This window comes from Capsicum annuum, chromosome 9 (genome assembly GCF_002878395.1).
Source record: "Capsicum annuum cultivar UCD-10X-F1 chromosome 9, UCD10Xv1.1, whole genome shotgun sequence".
NCBI lineage: Eukaryota > Viridiplantae > Streptophyta > Magnoliopsida > Solanales > Solanaceae > Capsicum > Capsicum annuum.
Window position 1 is genome coordinate 195,123,000 of NC_061119.1, and position 17,392 is coordinate 195,140,391.

Here is a 17,392-nt window from a genome sequence, read left to right on the forward strand (position 1 = left end):
AAATTTGAAGATCAAAAAGTGTAGTTACTTAAAAAAGAACATAATAAATTACCGTTACATGTAGCCAAAAATATATTTTTCATTTAAATTTATATTGTTTAGTCTTTTTCTATAAGTGGGTTGGTCTGAATTAATGACAAAACAACGCTTAGACACTCTAAATAAGTATTTAGTGAATATACTTATTTCTTAATTCTAAAAACATTTTGTTTATAACAAAGAGTTACTTTTATTCTCAAGATTTTACATTTTTCCAAAACTAAAGGCATTTGGATAATTATACATGTATAACTTAAATTATGTATAACTTATACAATGTTTGATAGGTGGATTGAGCATCTAAACATCTTCTCTTCACATGTTTGAACCATCTCAATTTTGTCTCCCACTTTGACCATCACAAAAGTCACTCTCACCTTCTCTAGAATTTTAAATTTCCTCGCTACAGCTTCAAAAACTCAAATTTTCAAATTTCAATTTCAGGATCTACGGCCGAATGAGAGCTAAATAACTATTTTAGCATAAAACAAAAGGATCGATGAAGAATGTGAACCTTTTTTCTTTAGCAATCAGTAAAAAAATGTGAAATTCTACAAAATCGAATACTCTTAATAAAAATTTTCAAGAAATTTGTGCACAAAATAATAAAAGCACAACTTTTTGTGCGAACACAGAACATCAAAACCAAAATTAAAGGGGAAAATTCAATAAAAGTGTATAATTTAAGAACCCTTCAGATGAAAGTCAAACACCAAATCATTCGTCGACTTTCCTTGGACATTGTGTTTCACGATGAAATTTATTTTTGTTCTTCTTCAAAATGAAAGAATCTGATAATGCAAAAATCGGCTTTCATTTTACCATTCTCCTCAAGAAAAACTTGCGAGAAACAACGTGATATCAAACACAAATTTGTCTTAAAAATAAAATACTTAATATTTGTAATAGACACCTTACGAACAATAGTTGAACTAATGAATTTAAGTTAGAATGTATATAATTTGTTATTTCATCAAAGTTAGTTTTATAAATCTTTTAGTTATCGAATATAAATATACTACATACGTGTTTATTAGTACATATGCTGTGGTTGAGAATCTGCAAGCTTCCTGCGACCAGCACAATCAATTGGCTAGTCCCACAACTAAAAGCTTTAACTGCAAGCCCCAAGCACTAATTAATATTTTTGTTAACATTCTCAAAAACTTGAAAACTTCGTAAGTAAGAATTTGAAGGGTTTACGCTTATTTCATTGGTTAATAATGTTCAGCACCTCGTGGCCATGCATAAATGATTTTTGACCAGTGACCACTCTATATGATGTTTGCTTTTATAAGGTGCAGATTAAATATATGAACCAAAAGATTAAAATGAAATAATTAATTATAATATGTAATTTTGACTGATATCACTATTTTAATCATCATACCTGGCTCAATCAATCATTAAAACTCGGGCTTGGATATGAAAAGTTACAAATTTAAAATAGCAAAAAATGGATGCAAGAAAGTAAGATAGTTTTATTGAATAAAATGATGATAAATAAGGCAAAAATAATCAAATAAACATCGAAGTAAGATTTCTGATTTATGAATTTGAATTATATTTTTAGGGATCATTGTGTAAGTCTATAATAATCATTATTTCTGAGTATTGACAGCAATTCTCTGAGGTTGTGTGACTTTTTTTTTTGATGGCTACTTTAAAATAGAAGATACAAAAAATATAAATTTGTGCATAATAAGCAAGAAAATTCATAATCAATATGTAGTTGAGAATTGAGATGCATCAAATGCATAATGCATTCACAAAAAAAGACCAACCTAAAAGACCCAACTACTGAATTTATCTATAAAAAGCATCTTAAACCACAAAATAAAATGAACTCAGTCTCATCGTGTTTGACAAAATCAAATATATGTGAAATTGAGTTACAAATATATAGTTAATAGTATACTATTCGGAATTATTTAAAACTCATGCTAATCTCATTATAAAAAAAGAAAGATTACATTGTGCAATTTGCGGTAAACTTGGGGTCCTATTAATCATATTCTGTCGTGTAATAAATTCTATCCTTACTCTCGAAAGCCAAATTCTATTAGCTCTAAGATCAACAATATCATTCTTGAAAGCAAAGTTCTCAAATATATGCATCCAATTGTTATAACCAAATCACATACCTATTGAAAAACTTGATACACAGAAATTGCTATAGAGAAAAGTATTATTCTAGAAATCTTCAATTTTTAGACTGATCAAACAACTAAACATAAAAATGTAAAATTTTGTACGTGTATAACCTCCTAGTTGAACACAAATTTTCTTAGTAAATATTTTGATTTCAGCTGATCGAATAAAATCATCAAAAAATTCAGTAACTACTTCATTCAACGGTAATGTGTTTATTTGGTTCAATTTTTTAATGGAGATTTTTCAACTGAAAAAGAAATGCGAGATATTATAAAAATTACGTATAATTCAGGTAATCTTTAGACTAAAAGCACCATGTTTGGAGTCAACAGAGGACCAAGAATTTGGAAAACTTCTCTAACGTGGTGTAGGGGGAGAAACAATATTGGTCTGTTGAGGTTTCAAGAAGTCGACTGTATATATAAAGGCAATATTAAACTCAAATCCTAAACCTAATTGGTAGCATGAATCCTAAATAAAGAAAAAAAATTAAAGAAGTCCTATTGTAGGGGGTGCGGATAGTGCGTATAATTTGGGTAATTTGCATGGTTAGTTAATATTAAATTCTTTTCCATGACTATTTGTAATAATTTTCTAAGGTTAACTTTATTCCAAGTAATCTTTCTTATAATTGTCCTCTTTCTCTTCTAAGCTGTTTTCTGTAATTAATTTCTTCATATAGCCAACTTTGTCTTTCTCTAATTCTTCTAATATATTCTAACATTTTTTAATCTGTATGATATCCGTCTGAATAGTAATTATCTAGGTATGAATAGTAGCTATGGTCATTTAAGTATATTTGTTCTAATTCATCTTCTATCCAATTTTCTAATTCTTCTTCTTCTTCAATATCAAATATCTTTTCCCATATAATTTTCTTTATATCTACTATCTCTATATCCTTAAGTACATATAAAACAAGTATGTTAAATTCATATATCATTTCATCAGGTAAGTAAGTAGTCATTTTTCATATGATTCTATTTTTCAAAATATTCCCTCCAATCATATAAGAATTTTAGAATATAAGAATATCGGTCGAGTTGACGTCATTTCGCTATAACAAGATTTATTCAGCTATGCAGAGTCGTTATAGCGACACCGTCTGCTATAGCGACATGGTGCAGACTAGAAAATCCACTTAAGTGAGATTTAATTTTTTTTTCCTGTCAACAAGTTGAAATCAACGATGTGGGAGGTTTTTAAAATCCCTTATGGTTTCTTCCCATGCCTTGGAGCCAATGGAGAAGGGAAGAAAAGTGCGAAAAGGGGGAAAACCCATAAAATTTTGAGGAATAATGCGTCTATGATCTTGGCACCAGGTTGGATTTCACCTTCGTTCATCCTCCCTACAGTTGGATGACCTCCAGATAAGCTAAGATTAATTAACTAGTATATACCGAAATTAGATATACCGAAATTAGAGTGCATGAATGTGATATAAATGGATGAGAGATTTCATGTTTAGACCGTCAAGCATGGAGTTTGGGTGGCTAAAAGGGGTTAAGATTAGAGTACCTTGTGGGAGGGTGGTTGGTTGTATACGTCTTCTGTTAGGGTATAATTATATTATGTTTGAGTGGTTCTCGGTTTCAACTCATAATCTGGGGGTAGTGGGAAGGGAAGGTTACTAGACATTGGCTTAAAATCCTAAAGAAAGCCACGATACTATATGCAGTGTTGGTAATTTATGAAGCTTCTAGGATGTGGGTCGTTGGTTGATTTAGAGCAGAGAGAATTATTTAAGTGACATGTTAGGGTTCTAAATGGATGGGTAGATGCTAGCATTGTAGATTAATCCAATTTTCACTATATGGTCATGCTAATTACTTTTTGGTTTGCCTTGTTAGTGTACGTTATTTGTGTGATCAATTCAATAAATCTATCTTGTTGTATGATTTTGGCCTACCTGATTATTAAATGTGAAATATTTCGATACTTGAATATTCTTTCAGCTTATTGGTGAAATAAGGTTGGTAGATACTTATATCTGGGGTTTACTACATTGACAAAATTTATCTCTTGTAGGTCATTATTAAAGGGTGGTTATAATACCCATAGTATGTATGTACAAGGTACATGTGAGTTTAATGATTCCATGAATAAACTAAGAAATATATTTATATGTTGAATTACTGCGTAACTTGTCTTGACTTTGCTTTGAATTGGCTTGACCTACTCGACTTGTTTGATTTGACTTGACTATTAATTCGTGTTGGCTGACTGACGTGTTTCTTTCTTTGATAGAGAAATGGTAATTATGTTTGAGGTGGGATAGGAATTTTTGTATACACGGGGTATATATGAAGCCGACTGTAAATTATTGGTTAAGTAACTCAGGGTCTGGTTGCCGGTTTACTTGTCTGGTTGGTCTCTTCCCTGCATGTTGAGTTGCCTTGTTTTAGGTATTGACTCAGTTCTGGGTGGAAGGCCACACTTAGTGGTTCCAAGAAGTGAAGTCGTAAGGGTGAGGTGGCCGGTACCTCGAGGTCCATAACTAGTAGGCTAGCGGAAGGTAATTGGTCTAGGTAAGCAGTTAATAGGTTTCCATAGCGGAGAATCGGTTGGCGTGGGGCTAGGTAAGGAGAATAATAAATGCACGTTTTCTTTGAACCTCTATGTTATGTTCATGCGTAATTCAATTTGGGATATACGATTGAATTTGGGACATACGTTCATACGATTTGTACTGATACTACTCTTGCTGTACCCTTTTTGGGATATAGCTTTTGCAGGAATCAGTATTAGTCACATGATTGTTACGGTTAGTGATCCTCCAACTGCTCTCACTTCTCTCACTCATGGTGAAAGTTGTTTCCAGTACTACTTTTCTTTTAAAAGCTCTTGTACCTGTTTAGACTAGTTCCTAGGAGGTAGTTTACATTTCTGCACTTAAATTTTTTTCAACAAAACAGTTGTAATAAAGGTTGTTTATTTTTATTTAATAAAGACTTCCGTATGTTATGTTGAACGGGTGGTAAGGAGTTCTCTTACCTAGGTGGATTAGAATAGATACCTTATGATTTAGTTGTTTGGATCGTGATAGCTTCTAGTAAATTGCATATGGTCAGGATTCAGTTATTTTTGCTTATTACCAAGTTCCACGAAAAAGAAGCAATTCAAGATTTCTTGTACCTATCCGGTAAGTCAAATCCAAGAAGTTTTTTTAAGGGACTTAATTTAATGGTCGTTTTCTTCCACAGAAATACCCCAATTAAGAATAAATCTTGATATACCATCATTGTAATCTCATATTACCTCAACACAGAAACAGAATATCTTCACTTGCAGGCGTCGAAGTCGAAAGCTATTAGAGTTAATGTTCACACAATATCGTTTCTCAAGAAAACTGAATTATAGTCTTACCCAACACACAAAAATGCCAAAGAAGTATTGAAAATAATAATAATAATGCACCATCAAAATTAAAAAAAAAATATATTGCACTAAAATAATAATGCACCATCAAAATAAAGAAAAAATATATTGCACTAAACAATAATGCAGTATATAACCATGCAATGACAGAAGACTGGCGTTTTACACGCTCATTTGACTTCTACAACTTCGTTTAAATGTTGACGATTTTCACTTGCTATCCTAATATCTTCATCAATAATAAGCATCGATATGAATCGGGAAAGATCGAAGATCAAAAGTTAATTTTTGTAACAGAGAGCACTCAAGATTGAAGACGTGCCTTTTCAATAGTAATTTTTTAAGTTAAGACGCGTCGTTTTATATTTTTTGTGAATTAACCGAATTTTTTATCTTTAAAAAATAAAGATTATTACAGAAGAATTTGAGAAAAAAGACAATAAGAATGCTAATTTATGCTATATTATATATACTAGTGTACGTACCTGCGTGATGCGTGAATAATATTAAAATAATATTTTTAATATTTCATGTTGAAATGTCTTGTTCGAGCATGTTAAATTCTATAATTTTAAAAAAGATTCAATTATGACATTGTTTCTCGATGAAATGTAAAAATAAAATAATTTTTTTCTCTACCCTCACCCCTATCACCATCTCCGCCCCACTCCACAATTTGTATTTTAAAAAAAATTATTATGTAATTATAATATATATATATATATATATATATATATATGTGTGTGTGTGTGTGTGTGTGTGTTTTATTATATTGTTCAAAATTTGATTTATAATTCTTCCACCCCACTACCCCATTTTTAATCAATTTTAAATGAGTAAAAAACAAACATTCACAATTTAAAGATACTAGATTGTTAATATTTTCCTCCCCGTACTTCTACTCAAATTTATATGTGTAAAGAAAATCGTGTAATTATAAAAAAAAAAAACTTTTATTTTTCTTATTTTGTTTATTATATTATTTACAATTTAAAGATTTCTTATTAATATTAATTTTTTTTACTTTTAAATTTTTATTCTATTGCATCTCCCCACCCCCCGCCCCCCAAATCAATTTCGTTTAAAATTTATAAATTATATGAGTATTTATCCAATTATTGCATTATATTCGTAAAATTAGTTTAAATATTGTCCCTCAATCCTTTATTTTTCCATATTTTTTTCACTGTAGTGTAACAACTTCTATCTAATCTAACTTTAAATTGACTTTGTGTTGTATTACACGTCATGATAGTTGAGTTTTAAATTTTTTTTTTTGTTAAAATATAGAATGCTGAGTTTTAAATGTAAATTATTTAGATTTGATTTTCTAATGTTCATTAATTTCATCATTTGTTAGGATTATAGTTACTTGATATACATAATTTAAGACTATACTCGTTATAATTAAAAAATATTTTTATCAAAATATGATGTAAAAAATCTGAAGATCGCGACATAAAGCACAAAGCAGTCCAATTTATCAATTAATCGAAGCTCAATTATCATAAATTAACATATTATTAAAAAAAAATTATAAACTTATGATATCAAAAAATAATTGTCAATATCATAAATGACTTATCATTTAATATTGGGATAATCTAAAAGGCAATATCTTTTAATTTTGTTTCAAAATCATAATATTCCTCGATAATGTATTGTCTTTCTTGTTTTAATCTATTTATGAGTTTAATTTCATTCTTTTTATTTTCAAAATTAAGGAGTTTAAATAATAAGATAACCAAATTAATTGAATTTTAGGTCTATCTAATAAGGAGTTAATCTATATTGAATTTTTGAATTTAAAAATTGATATGTTGTTTAATGGATAGACAAATAAAGCTAAATTTGATTGAATTTAGACTTATATATTTTTACGATACGAACTAAAATTTTATGTTTTTTCCTTCCATTTATATTTCTTCAAGTTCAAAAATCTTATAATAAAGAAAAACATGTATTTTAGATATCAATTAAACTTTATATTTTGATTATAACGTTATTATATTTTTTTCTTTAAACATGATTTGATAAAATGTTACGCGTTACTTAACATTCTAGTATCATATACAACTAAAAAAATAAAATAATATGAACATTTATTTTAATAAAATAATAGTATAAAAATGGTAACAAAAGTTAGCAATTTAAAAAGTTTTTTTTGTTTCCCATCCAGTGTTTGGTGACCGCATTAGAGCCCCGATTAATCTGAATCACGCATTGCAGGACCCATTAAGGTGGTAGCGCTCCCAACAGAGTTTTCTCTATACCCAAGGTCGAATCCTCGATCTCTGATTAAGGATGAAACTACCCCATCTACTGCACCACAACCCATGTTGGTAATTTAAAAAGTTAAATATGTGACTCAAAATCTTAACAAAAGATGATTTTATTTTTCATTTATATAATCGAATGTATTTACTTTTATCAAAAATCAAATTAACAATATTCAAATGACAAATAACTTACTTGAATTCAAGCCTGTATATAATGACAATAAGTAGCCTATAATTTGGTCATCACTCTTCTGCATATAAAAATGTAAATCAAAAATATTTTAAGAAAATGAATAATATGAAGAATGAGACAAAAAAAATTATGAATAAAGCTAACAATTAGTAGAGAAAACAGATAGAGAAAGAAGTTTAGAGTTATATATCATTGCAGAAGTATTAGGAAGTTAGAACTCCACTCCAACTCAAATTTCATTTAAATTTGAAATTCACATATCATATCAATTTAGATGATTATATTTAAAAGATACTATTATCCTACTTCTACGTACTACGTAGTACTTCTATTACTACTACTGAATATATAGATATATAAGAGAGATTAAGAAAATAGAACTCCATAAATTTTATTTAAATTTAAATTCAAATCAAATATAATATCTATTTTTTAAAAGAAGATGAATTTATTGTTCTTTCTTATCTATATTTTTTCAAATGCAATTTATACTTATCTTATAATGAATATATTTAAATTAAGAGAAATATTTGAAATCAGTATGATTAATTCACATATTTTTTTGAAAAAAAATTAACACGTTTTTATTTTTTTACTTTTTCCTTTTATCGCTATAACTATGTACTACCCACTACTACAATTTTATTTTAATTATTATTATTAATGATAACATTTTTTTATCTTTCATTTTCAATATATAAATATTTTTTTATATTTTATTTATTTATATATTATTATTGTTATACAATAGTAAGAGTTCAAATTTAAAATTGAATGTGATGTCAAATTATTGAAAAGATAAGATTTTTAAAATATTATGATTATCTTATAGCTTGAATGTTATGTCAATTTGTTAGAAAGATAAGATTTTAAAATATTATAATTATCTTATAGTTTAAATTCAAGATCCTAATATACTACTACTATTATTATTTTAATTTTAATTTTAAATCTTTATCTTTCAATTATTTTCTTTTTAAGAAAATATGTTTGATTAAAGGAGGAACTAAACCAATCCTAAAAAATCTTCACAATCTTAATTAATGCATTTTATTTTTTGAATTTTAAAATTAATAACTAACAACTCCTTAAAATTCTCCTCAACAACGTGATGCTTTTTCCTTTTTAAAATTTAAAACTAATAACTATACTCAAATTTCACCTAACAATGTGAAATTTACCCTATTAGATATTTAAATGTTATATACTTAAAAGAATTTTTTTTGACATCCATTGCTACCAATACTATTACGTATCATTACTGCAGTCGCTGCTATCACTATACTATTTATTTATTTATTGTTATTATATTTTTATTTTTATTAATATTTAAATCAAATGAATTTAAATATATTTTATAGTATGGAAGAGATAAAGTTTATGAAACAATAAGAGTTGATTTAGACTTCTATGCTGTAGTTTTTTATTTTATAATATTTATCCTATAATATATAAATTTGAATTCGGGAAAACCCCAAAATGTTATTTTTAAAAAATATTATTATTATTATTATTATTATTATTATTATTATTATTATTATTATGTGTATTGACATTTTCAAATTTAATTTGATATTTGATGACAATGAATTGTCATATTATCTTTGCCTCTTTAATTATGCATAGAACATATATTTGTTATGTCAATTATAAAACATTTGTCAATAGATTCAAGTTCATTTTTTTTTACGTCAATCTAATAATATTTTAAATATTGTCAATTAAGCTAGTTTATAATTCTGAAATGATTTAGAAGTCGTTTTTTTTTAAAATCATAATTGTATAGTTGAGATTAGAGTAGGCTAACGCCATTGAAAAACTCCTAACTACTATTGATAATTAAATGTATTTAAATACAATGTAACATTTAAAAGGAATATGTTTATGAAATAGTAGTAGTTGATTTAAAACTCTTCAATCTTAGGTTCTTAGTTTTAAGCTAATGATACGAGTACGATCACAATCATGGACACTTTTTGAATGATTTGAAGACAACTTAAAGAGTGCACAAGCCTAAGTGTGAAGGAGGCCCAAAACCGTCCCAAGCACACTCCATGGCTGTTTTTGGAGCCCTTTTCATTAAAGGGTCTTTTAGTCTTTTGTATTTTATTTTGTAATGTAATATAAATTGAACATTATAGGGTTTTAGTTGATAGTTTTTATGAATGTTGAAGAAAGAACACTCCTCTTAGAGAGAGAGAGTCCACAACCGAAACTAGGGCATAGCATAAGGGTGGATTCTCTTGTGTGTCGCATTTTGCTTGATACGTTGGTGCTTGGGTGGTGGACGCCTCTCTTGTGTCAATTTTAAGAGTTAGGTGTTTGTTGTGTGAAGTGTTAAAGGTCCAAGAGTGGAAACATGCTCTTAGGTTGTTAATACGAATCAACACTTGTCTAACTATCTATCTTGTATTTTATTTTAGATTCGGCTTCTTGTGTTGTTAATGTAACCCGTTTGTTCTTGTTGCTATTGTAATATTGTGGAACTTCATCTTGTGTTGTTAAACTTGTTGTTGACTGGCTGTTTTGGTGTATCAACACCTTGTATCCTCTTCTTTCTTGTTCTAGATAGTGAATCCGAGAGAGGTCCCCATTTGGTCCACGATTTGTTGTAATTTGTGGACTGTTTTGGGGTGTGATTTCGTGTTCTCTTGTTTATTCCGTATCAGCTAATGATAGTCTTTTTTTAGAAAAAAACTTAACATTTTCAAACTCAAATAATTATAAAAATCTTATTACAATATATATATATATATATATATATAATTAACCGAATTTTTATCTTTAAAAAATAAAGATTATTACAGAAGATTTGAGAAAAAAAGACAATAAGAATGCTCATTTATGGGAGCGCCACGTTAGCTGATCTAAGACCCTCCTATATATATATATATATATATATATATATTATATACTAATTTAGGTGTATGTGACTTACGCGTATACTTCACTTTGATGAGTTCAAACATTACACTAAATAGAATATTTGTTTAAATAATAACGATGAATATAATAATTAAATTTACTATCTTTTGAGTATGTAAAGATGGAGAATTTATTTATTAAACCTAGTCTTTACCAAAAATATTTTAAAAAGTCGATCGACATTCATCTACCATCTGTAAATTGCAACAAATAATACAATGATAGAGATATCAAAATAATACAATTAAATCTAATCTTTACATGCAGAAATTTTTTCAAAGTTGTCTGACACTCATTTACCACTTGTAAACAATAACAAAACAATACAATAATAGAGATATAAAAATAATACAACTAAACCTAACCTGTACATAAAAAATTCTTCAAAACCGACCAACATTTATCTATTACCTATAAACTGCAACAAAATAATACGATAAAAGTAATATAAAAACAGTACAATTAAGCTTAAATTTTACACACAAAAATTTCTCAAAGCCGATCGCAATTCATCTACGAATTGTAAACTACCACAAAATAACAAACTAATAGAGATATTACGATAATACAATTAAACCTAACCTTTACGTAAAAAAAAAATTCAAAGCCGACACATATTCATCTAGCATCTGTAAATTAAAATAAAATAATAAGATAATAAAGAATCAAAACAATATAATTAAATCTAACCTTTACACAAGAAATCTTTCAAAGTCAACCGACATTCATCTACGACCTGTAAACTATAAGAAAACAATATAATAGTGATCACAAAACTTCGATTTTGATCCAACTAATTCTTGTCTGAGAGAAAATTTTGACACTAAAGAATGATTTTGAATGACAACAAAGAAGATATATATATACACACATGTTGAATTCTATTATGCTGACAAAACCAGTGAAGAAGTTAAGGGTTAGAAAATCAAGTATCCACCAATCTAGACATGCAATCGAATCAAGTTAGATAAGCATCAATCATATTCTCCCAATAAGCAAACTGGTTTGTTCTCTAATTTAACGTACATCTCAATATTTATAGAAGTATTTCCTTAATAGAGTTCTATTTTAGGAGTATTTTTCTAATTGAACAGTAGAAAGAAAAATATTAATTAATTCTCCTACATATTAATTAATTCTCCTACCATATATTTTAGGAATCCCATATATTTTATGAAGTCTACTAGAAAGAAAAATATTAACTAATTCTCCTACCATATATTTTAGGAGTCACATATATTTTAGAAAGTCTAGTTAATATAATAAATAATAAATTAAAAAAAAAAAGTGAAAAGACAGTTTTGTCTAAAAAAGAGTTTTTTAACGAAGGGCAGAAAGTTCAAATCACTTTTTTAAGGGCCTTCACACTTTTAATATATATATATATATATATATTCAAGTAGCGATAAATTATACAAATTCAAAATGTTAAGGAAATAGCTAACTTTAATAGTGTTGGGGTCTAAATAATATCTTAATATTGAAATGCATATTCAGATTCAAATGTTGCATCATAATTTACCTATGTATACTTAATAATACCCAAAAGTTGGACTAGACCAAAATGTTAAAGAGACGAAATATTCCTTCTAAGTTGATGCACTCTTATACCTTTTTAAAACTAAATTATTCATCAATTTTAGGGCATGTTCGGACATGATTTTAAATCGAGTTGATTTAAAGTTAAAATTTGTCTGAAAATGTAATTTGCATTTTTAAATTGTATTTTTTTTTCATAAACACGAAAATTGCATAATTTGTGAAAACAATAAAAAAAATTCTACTTCTATGCAATCTTACCAAATACACAAATCAAAGTTCATAAACAAGATATTTGAATATTGTAAAGCGTCGAATTAATAAATCACATATCTTAATTTTCCTATTATAAATAAATCTTTACAATCATATTTTATTACAAACTTTCAAAGACACATAATTTTATAATGATTCACCGGTCTAATAAATCATCAATAGTATTATCTAGTTATTATTTGATAAATTTTATTTTGGACATAGTACATACAATCTTTTATGTTGAGCATAGCCCTTTTTGTATAAGTTAAAATTGCAGATCATTTTTAGTAAATTATAAACTTATTAGACAAACTTTATATTTAACAAAAGAAATTGAAATTGAAATTTGAAATTTCAAATCCTACTTTTTAGAAAATCGGAATTCAAAATTATGATCTAACATTAACAATGAAATTTTATAGAGATTTTATAAACAAACGTTGATTCAAAATTAAAACTTGAAGGCAGGTTCACAAACCCTATGGACAAACGCCAACTTAACGTGAAAAGCATAAGCCACAAAATTTGTGTGGGGAATTTTAGTGGTTACATGGGAATTCTCATATGACTAATGAAAGTAAACTAACGTATGTTAATCAAAGGCTTAAGTCATCCCATAGATTCTTAAACTTGTTTTAAAATTTCACTTGGACCCCTCAACTAACATTAGTACCTATTGAACATCTATACTATGTAGAAAATTGTTCTTATTAGGCACTTTCTAATATTCAATAAAAATTGTGAAGTGTGTGTAGCACACTCACGGTGACATGACAAAAAGGACTAATTAAAAGATGACATGTGGCATTGAAGATCCAATAATTATTAAAAAAATAATTATAAAATTCTTAAAAATAAAAATAAAAAACTCACTTCCATCTCCCCAGGATCTTCTTCCCCATTGGATATGGACATGAGGGTTGCGAAGTGAGTTGCTTCCATTTCTTGTGGACATATTCTTGCAGCTAGCACTAGAACAGGCATGTAAGATACTTGAAACAGGTAAGAAGTCTATTACTGATAAAGGGATTTCAAGAAATTCTAACTCAATTTTAGAAAAAAAATTCATATGATTCAATTATATATATATATATATATATATATATATATATATATATATATCACTACTAAAAAAACGAAAAAATCGACCACAACTTATGGTCGAAAAAACTGACTACAAGTGATCGATTTTTTATTTTCTTATATTTTTTTTAAAAAGCGACCACATGTGGTAGCTTTTATATTTTAAAATTTTAAAATAATTATTTCAATAATTTTTATATTAATTATTATTTATTTTACAAATAAAAATTAAAAAAAATAACAAAATCAACCACTTGTTGTCGATTTTTTTAAAAAACTATAATTAAAAATATTTTTAATTTATTTTTAAAAAAATCAACCACTAGTGGTCGGTTTTTATTTTATTTTTAAAAAAGAAAATAATTTATAAAAACCGACCACTTGTGGTCAGTTTTTTTTTTTTTTAAGAAAAGAAAATATTTTATAAAACCGACTACCTGTGGTCAGTTTTTATTAAAATAAAAAGAAATATTTTTAAAAAACCAACCACTTGAGGTCGGTTTTTTAATTAAAGTTTAAAAAATAATTTAAAAAAATCGACCACTTATGGTCGGTTTTTGAACTAAAACAAATAAAAAGTAAATAATTTTTAGTAACCAATAATTATATATATGAAATCAAATATATAAATATTATTTTCATTAAAAATAATTATATATATAATCTAATATATATATAATTTTTTGAAATTACACCGATCACACGTAGTCGATAACCAGTATAATAATAATAATAAAAAACAATCATTCTTTAATTTAGTGAAAAAATTACACTAAAAAATATATCAAATAAAATAAACAAATTACGTTAAACATAATCTTTATCTTTTACTTATGTATCAATATATAAAATAAATATTTTCCTTTGTATATACGTTAAATGACGTTAAACATGCATAATCTTTGTATAATGAATATGTGTATATATATATATATATATTATACTGTTGAGATAATGATATTATGTTACTATTCTAGTCATAATAATGTAATATATAACCGATAATTCATCAGAATATAATGAACGTGTTATACTATAAGGTAATATACTTGTGGATGTGATATATATAGTACGCATTCAAGAGTTTAAGTGATCGATTGATGAACGATGTAGTCAAAACCTAGTATATTAAGCTAATCAAATATAATTAATTGATCACTCATCTTAGTATGTATATGAAACATGTCGCATTATATTATTGGATAATATACTTGTGTACGTATGTGTGATATATAGTACGTATTTAGAACTTGATATAGTTGATAGTGAGTATATGTGAGTGTATGTATAGGTATATATATATAGTACATACATATTATATAATGAAGGTTTATTAACGACATAAGATAATATAATCGATAATTCATCTAACTATTTGTGAAATACGTTGTATATTATTATGGAGTAGTAAAATCATGTATTTGATGTTTATAGTACGTATTTAAAAGCTGATAGACAATTAAATATATGTATATATACGTATATCTCGTGTAGTGATGTATGTAGTAATCGAAAGCTAGATAACTAAATCTATATATCAAAATATTTTGAATGATATGTTGATATATATCATACTATTTAGGAAATAGATATACTATTTTGGGTCAATAAAGATACGCGTATGTTGTTGAAGTTGTAATAACGTAAGACAAGTATTACGAGGTATATGGGGGGAGGAAGGAAGTAGGGAAGGGAGACAGAAAATTGAATCCTGAAACTGGCATATACTTACCATTGGCTTTGAATTTTGAATTTTGAACGACCGCCAAATTTTGGCGGTGAATTTGAGTTTTTTCGCTTACAAGTTTTGTATCTAAGTATATGTAAAGTACGTTGTGTATTATTCTGGGGTAGTAAAATCGTGTATGTGATATTTATAGTACGTATTTGAAAGCTGATAGACAATTGAATATATGCATACATACATATATCTCGTGTAGTGACATATGTAGTAATCGAAAGTTAGATAACTGAATCTATAGATAAAAATAGTTTGAATGATATGTTGATATATATCACACTATTGCGGAAATAGATATACTACTTTTGGTCAATATAGACACGCGTATGTTGTTGAAGTTGTAATTACATAAGACTAGTATTACGAGGTATATATATATATATATATACAAAAAAAATATTGTATTTAAAAGCTAATTAATCAAAAATTTATCGTAATTTATAAAATTCATTGATATTATTATATGATTGAAGAAATATACTACTCGTGTTTATGTGATGATAAAATAACTACTTATCTGATTTATATATATACCAATTGTATTAAATTAATAGGATGTTATTATAAATATTATAGAATTTATTAAAATTTTAATTTGTTAAAAATTAATTTTAATTTATTAACTTATTTTTGTAATTTATTAATTATAATTTATTAAAATTTAATTTCAAAAATATTTTTTTTAATTATTATGAAAACCGACCACATGTGGTCGGTTTTCAAAAATATTTCTAGAAAATCGACCACATGTGGTTCCAAAGTTTAGGTACTTTAAAGGTGAATTTTTTGTTTTGAATATGGTTTAGTTTGGTGACTTGGGTGATGACTTAGTGAGTTGAAAATGTTGAAGTTTAGGTACTTGAAATGTGAATTTTTTGTTTTGAATGTAGTTAAGTTTGGTGACTTGATAGGTGACTTAGTCACTTGAAATTGATTAAGTGTAGGTACTTTAAAGGTGAATTTTTTGTTTTGATAAAGTATAGTCATCACTTGCTGAACTTTTTGTGAATTGGTCTAATTAGTTGAATATGATTGATTTTGTAGATGGAACCTGATTATAGCTGGATATATCAACGGAATAATGAAAATAGAATGGGTCTTATGGAGGAATTTGTTGAAGGTGTCAGACAATTTGTTGAACATGCTTAGACACTTGATGTTTGGTCAAGTTTTAAGCCATTCGTTGTCCTTGTGTTAGATGTGATGATATAAATCTTTTAAAAGAAGAAGTTGTGAAGGAACATCTTTATAGAAAGGGGTTTCACGAGGACCTTTTAAGATTGCGTGCTATTGATGGTGATGTTGGGCAAAATAACTTTGTTGTTGGAGAAAGTAGTAGGTCTGCAGGGCATAATGAATATCAAGATAGTAGGATGACAAAAATGGTGTACGATGCTTTTGGGATGCAATACGGGGGAGAATTTAGGGAACATGTCGAAGATGTTCCTAATAGAGAAGCGGGAAAATTCTATGAACAATTACATGCTGCTAGTCATTCTTTGTTTGACGATTGTTCGCACTCTCATTTGTCTGTTGTTATTAGATTATTAAGTATTAAATCTGACTGGAATATTGCTGAAGGAGGAATAGACTCAATAATAGACCTTATTAAAGAGTTAGTTAACCGCGGCTTGGAGGTTCCTGATTCTTTCTATAAGGCAAAAAGATTGTTTTCAAAGTTAGGTCTCTCCTTGGTTAGAATTGATTGTTGTGAAAATGCACGCATGTTATTGTAACGCCCCAAAATCTCATCCCGAGACGTCACACAGTGGTTAAGGCTACAAGTAGCCCTAATCTAACCCT